Below are 6,058 nucleotides of genomic sequence, written 5' to 3'. Positions count from 1 at the left end.
AGTAGATTCCTTGTTCTAGGATTAGGGAGTAGTTGTGGATTGATTTTGATGTAAGACTTGTATTTATGCTCTTATTCATTGGATGATTTCGCTTGCTTTGTTTCAACTACTATGCATGAGACTTGTTGCTAGATTTCTATATTGTATTAATTGATTGTGTAGGAATTGCTAACATCGTAGAGAGAGTATCTTAGATCATATACCTGAAGGGCCCTAGTGACAGGGGTAACCCGTTCACGGACATCTAGGGTATTTCCTCGAAAGGAGAGGTAACTTCTCTGCAAGGAAGTAAGAGACCAAACCAAGCCCTTATTTCTATCCTTAATGACACCAATTAGAGTTGCATTCTTGTGATCTACCGAGGCGGACAAGGGTTAACCATAACAGAATTTCATAGGGATCTTCTCTATTTAGTGCTTAAGGATAGTTACTTTAGCTTCCGGCGAATGCATGTTGATGGACAATGAGTAAAGGATAAAACGTGATACATCAATACCAGCACAATAAAATAGAACTCCTAGAACTCTTCATAAACCAAGTTAAATACTCTCTCTTCACTAGTTCTCGTTTATGCTTCCCAATCTCTTTTCTTTAAATAACTTACAACCATCGGTAGTTTAGCTAATCCTAAGTGAATTATTGCTAGTGCTTATAACCAGTCCTCGTGGGATCGATAATCTTTATTACTGACGACGAATCTGTGCACTTGCAGAATCGTAATAAGTTTTTAGCGTCGTTGTCGAGGACTGCATCTATAACATTAGCAAAAAGCATATTAGATTAGACTAGACTTTATTTTTTTATCTCTCCTTTTTCTAATTTTCTGCATTTCAGAGATAAATAATTTTATTTTTATTTTTCTTTATTTTCTATATTTTTATTAAAACGCCTAAAAAAATAATATTATTCCAACTCTTTTCTTTACTTTATTTTACTTAATTTTACACTCAAAATATTCCATATCTTGTTTTTGCATGCGAAGAGCTAATCTTTTATGACAACTTCTACCGTTCGATCCAGAGATCGATAGGACTTTCCTGAGAAGAAGAAACTTACAAAAAGTATTTCAAGCCGAACAAGAATCTTCAGAAATGGCTAACAAACTGTTGAAGGATTACACAGTACCTTATGCACGAGGGGTTCGGTCTAGCATCACTCGACTGCCAATCGAAGCTAACAATTTTGAAATCAAGCCTGCAGTAATACACATGGTTCAGCAAAATCAATTTAGAGGAGGAATGCACGATGATCCAAATCATCACTTAGAGCTTTTCTACGAGATTTGTGGTACTATGAAAGTGAACGGGGCCCCTCCAGAATCAGTAAGGTTACTTCTTTTTGGATTTTACCTAAAAGACAGAGCCAAGCAGTGGCTAAATTCTCTTCCAGCAAACAACATAACGTCTTGGGAGCAGTGTGAGTAGAACTTTCTCGACAAATTCTACCCGCCAAGCAAAACTGCCCACATGAGGAATTTGATCGCAAGCTTCAAACAGATAGAATCAGAATCATTATTTGAAGCCTGGGACAGATTCAAAAGTATGCTAAGACAGTGCCTCCATCATGGCCTTGAGAAATGGTTGGTTCTACACACATTCTACAATGGAATCAACTATGACACGAAGGTATCCCTCGATTCTACTGCAGGAGGAGCATTAATGAATAAGAGCCTTGATGAAGTTGAAGATATCATAGAGAATATGACACAGAACCACCATTAGTGGGCAACCGAAAGATCTGGTGGTTCTTTCTCAAAGAATCTAATAAAGGTGTCAGGAAAATTCGACGTAGATGCAGTCACACTCATGTATGCAAAGCTGGACGCTCTGACCAAGAAGTTTGAGGCCATTGGAAACAACACGACCAATGTAATAGTATGTGTTTGTGAAACTTGCAGAAGTATGGATCACGCTCAAGATACTTGCCCCCTAGGGCCAATACAAGCACAGATAAACCAACTTGAGCAATACGATATGATAGTCAGTTACAACCAAAAGCAAAATAATCCGTACTCCAACACATACCACCCTGGATGGAGGAACCACACAAATTGTTCATACCAGAATAATCAGGACCAAGGACCAGCAAAATAAAGCCATCAACCTGGGCAACAGAGCTACCCATCTGGACAACAGACTTATCAACAACAGCAACCTTCACAACTGTCCAGAATCAAAAAATGCTCGAAGAAGCTCTCTCAGAGCAAAAAGAGATGAAAAGTGAGATCAAGCAATTGACTCAAAGACTGGAAAATTTCGAAAAATATCAAAATATTCAAGACAGCCAGATAACCCAGATAGCCCAGATAGCCCAGTCCTTTTCAAGAGCACAGGGGAACATTTCTAGGAAAGCCCGATATAAACTCGGTGGAACACTGCAACCGTATCGAGCTAAAGAGCGGACGAACTTTGGGAGATCCCCAAATCACTACTCAGAAAGGACTTGACTTAGAGGAAGAGCCCTCTCCCCTAATGCCCAATCAGATCCAGAACAGGGATAGAGAGGAGATCACCAAGAAAATTGAAGGAACTCTTCAAATTCCCCCATAAAGTCAAACAATTCCTTTCCCTCAGAAACTGATAACATCCCAAAAGGATGAAGAGTTCAACCGATTCCTGAAGAAGATTAAGGAAATTTGCGTAGAAGTACCACTGATAGATGCACTGCACCAAATGCCGAAGTTTGCAAAATTTTTAAAGGGTATTTTATCTAACATGAGGCAGAAGGGCGACTTCGAGACCATAGCATTAATGAAAAATTACAGCGCTCTACTTATGGCAAATATTCCACCGAAACTTCAGGATCCAGGGAGTTTTTTCATACCTTGTAAAATTGATTCTAAACTCATACAAAAAGCTTTCTATGACTTGCGAGCCAGCGTTAGCCTACTTCCATATTCATTATGTAAGAAGCTAGGACTCCAGAACATTAAATTGACTACTATGGCATTGCAATTAGCTGACCATTCATGTAGATACCCAATTAGAATAGTGGAAGACGTGCCAGTAGAAGTAGGCGGATGCATCATTCTCATAGATTTCATTATCCTGGATATGGAGGAGGATCCCAAGATACCAATCATCCTTGAGAGGCCATTCCTTGCCACCGCTGGAGCTCTCATTGATGTGAAAAGTCACAAGTTATCCTTGGAGATCGGCAAAGAAAGGTTAGAATTTGATTTATCTGATTCTTCTAACTGTGACCCCTCTTCTCAGGGAAATTCTAGAAAGATGAACATACACAAAGCTGAGGAATGCAGTGTCCAAGAGAGGTCCCCTCCAGCAAGTAATAAAAAGTACATTTGTCCTGCACGAGCGAAACTAAAGGTGCAGACTGGAGCATTAACCCTAGGAGGAGAGTCGTGCTTCCATGGGTTTAGTCCACACTAACTGAACTGGGGTCGAGCTAAAGACCTAAAATAAGCGCTTCTTGGGAGGCAACCCAAGGATTTTTCATTTTAGTTCATTATTCCGTTTATCGTTTTATTTCTCTAGTAAGTTTAGTCGAGTATTGTTATTATTTTTTTATTTTTTGGTATTTATTTTCAGGATGTGCATAGCCTCCATGAGCTGGTCATGAGCATTTCATGTGCATGGAGACGTTAGAGGAGCCAAAATGGCGAAAGTCGAGTCACCGTGCGCTTAAGGGAGTTGGTCGTGTGACCCCACACAGCCATGTGAAGCCAACAGGGGGACAAAGGCCATTGGCAGTGCAACCTTGCACGACCGTGTGACCTGTGCAGAGAAGAGAAGTGCACGGGTCATGCCAATTGGCATGGCTGTGCAAGACCACCCGTGAAGAAGGAGACACAGGTCGTGCCAATTGGCACGACCATGCGATCATGGCAGAGGGCAAGAAGGAGACAGTCGTGCCAATTGACACAGCCGTGCAGAATCACCAAGAGGAGGGTGTGCAACCCTACACAGCCCGACCTAAAATCCCTCCTTATTAGGGCACAGTTGTGCGAAGGCTTGCACGCTTGTGCCGCCACCTTCACCCCCTTCCCCATACCTCCTTTCTTTTCCTTTCCTCCTCCAACTTCCCAAGGTGCTACTGCCCACTCCTCACGTTCATCTCACTCAAATCTACCTCTCTTGTCATCTATGATGTCAAACTTCATCGAAGGGAGCTCTCATCAAAGGAAAGGAAAAGAGTTGTTGGTTGTCTCAAACGAGGAGAATGCACGCTTCAAAGGTATATCGAACAACTTCGGCATTACTTTCTCAAATGATGAACAATTGCATCGTTATCATTCTTTATCTAAACGTTCCATTTTGAGCACTAGGTTTATGGACCGAGAAACCTTAGAAGTAATGGGGTTTGGGAATGATATTGATTGGTTGCTTGATAGAATAGGTTGGACTAACGTAATGGCCATGAAGTACCCAACTTATCCTCATATAATTTTAGAAATTTTAAGCTCCATCACTGTTGATAATGTTCAAGGAGGAGGAAAATTAAAATTTCATTTATTTAATGATGACTATGAATGGAGTCTTGAGGATTTTAATGTATGCTATGATTTGCCTAGGGATGGAGCTTACATAATCCTACCTGCTTTTGAAAATTCAAAATTATGGGAGCAAATTGGTGGACGATCTTGCTTTAATCCACATGTTTCTAATGGTCATAGTATCATTAACCCAATTTTTTGATATGTCCATATGATGATGAGGAACACGATATTTGGAAGGGGCGGTAAAGAAGGAATTGTAAGACTTTTAGACTTGTATTGTTTATGGGCATGATAGAAATGTGTCTATTAATTCTGGATATTTCTTTTTAAGGTACTTGATAACATTAGGGAAGACTTATTCCTCTGCCCCCATTATTTTAGGAGGATTGCTTACTCATATTGTGGTAATACTAGGTTATGATCTGAGTGGTCTTGAAATGAATGAAGATGTTTATCGAATGGATTTAAATTTTTATTTAACCACTCGTTTGATTTGCTGAAAGGAATATGGCTATAGTCTTGTGATTAAGGATAGTTTTCCCCTTAGATTGCCCAACCCGACTTTGACCCCGATCCATGTTAAGGAGAATTGGCGTTTGACTTTAGCAAAGCAACAGATTAACCCACCTCCAACCTCCCTTCCTAGAAATATGCCTTCGGTTAGTCGAGATATTTTGCGATTCGATTTCCAAGAATTTCGCCCTATCATTGACTCTCTTCATCATGACTTAGAAAAAAATAATGGATTGTTCACTAGAAACATTTGCATGAAGGATGAGCGATTTAAGTGTTTGCAGGAGTGTTTTAAGAGTGAGAGAGAGTTATGCACATGAATGCTTGAATTTATGGAGGCTCATAGAAAGAGCATGGTTTGGAACGAAGATTTTATGTGGTATATGAGGAACTTTCAAAGTAATATTGATGAGTTGTTCGCATATCATAAACAGGTAAGGGACCTGAGATGGGTAGTTGAGACTTATCCTGAGCTTCCAGATCTCCCCGACCTTCAACCTCATTGACCATTTTGATTTCATCGGGACGATGAAAAGTTTAAGTCTAGGGGTTGTTGTGTGTGCACAACCTGAGTCAAGTCGAGTTTTTCTTTTCTTTCTGCATATTTTATTAGTCTGCTTTCTTTATTCATATTTTATTAGTTTCATATTTCTACTTGTATCTCATTTGCACTTTCCTTTCCAACTTGTAATTCTTCATCGTTTTTGTTTCTTTTTGAAAAAATATATATATATAAAATAGTTTTGAGGCATATTTGAGAACATCAAACCTTCTACTTTTTCTGCTAACTTGTCTGATAGCAAAATGTCTAGCATTTTCTTAGTTCATGTGTTGTCAAGATAGTGTTAGTATGTTTGGTGTATCTCCTTTCTCTATCTTTAGTAGCATGAAATAAGCTAAGTATTGTATGGAGTTTGGTATAAGTCTTGGCCTAACCTTAAGGATCTTATTTGCACTACACTTAAGTACTTAAGCTTGAATAGTAGAAATATTTTTGAAATAGTTATGATTCATCCAAATTGTTTAGTACTTTTGTTCCCATGGTAATTTCTTATTTACATTTTGGTTACTGGATGACCTCGGATCATG

General features: G+C 39.3%; 1 non-coding gene across 1 annotated transcript; it reads right to left on the bottom strand.

Annotated features, from left to right (window-relative positions):
- Positions 1–1,464: 1,464 nt before the first annotated feature.
- LOC121968946 lies at positions 1,465–1,570 on the bottom strand. Its single transcript, XR_006108454.1, has one exon. It is a non-coding gene; the product is annotated as a small nucleolar RNA R71 (small nucleolar RNA).
- Positions 1,571–6,058: the final 4,488 nt, after the last annotated feature.

The sequence above is a fragment of the Zingiber officinale genome, chromosome 3B (genome assembly GCF_018446385.1).
Source record: "Zingiber officinale cultivar Zhangliang chromosome 3B, Zo_v1.1, whole genome shotgun sequence".
Lineage (NCBI taxonomy): Eukaryota > Viridiplantae > Streptophyta > Magnoliopsida > Zingiberales > Zingiberaceae > Zingiber > Zingiber officinale.
This window is presented reverse-complemented; position numbering and strand designations above follow the sequence as displayed.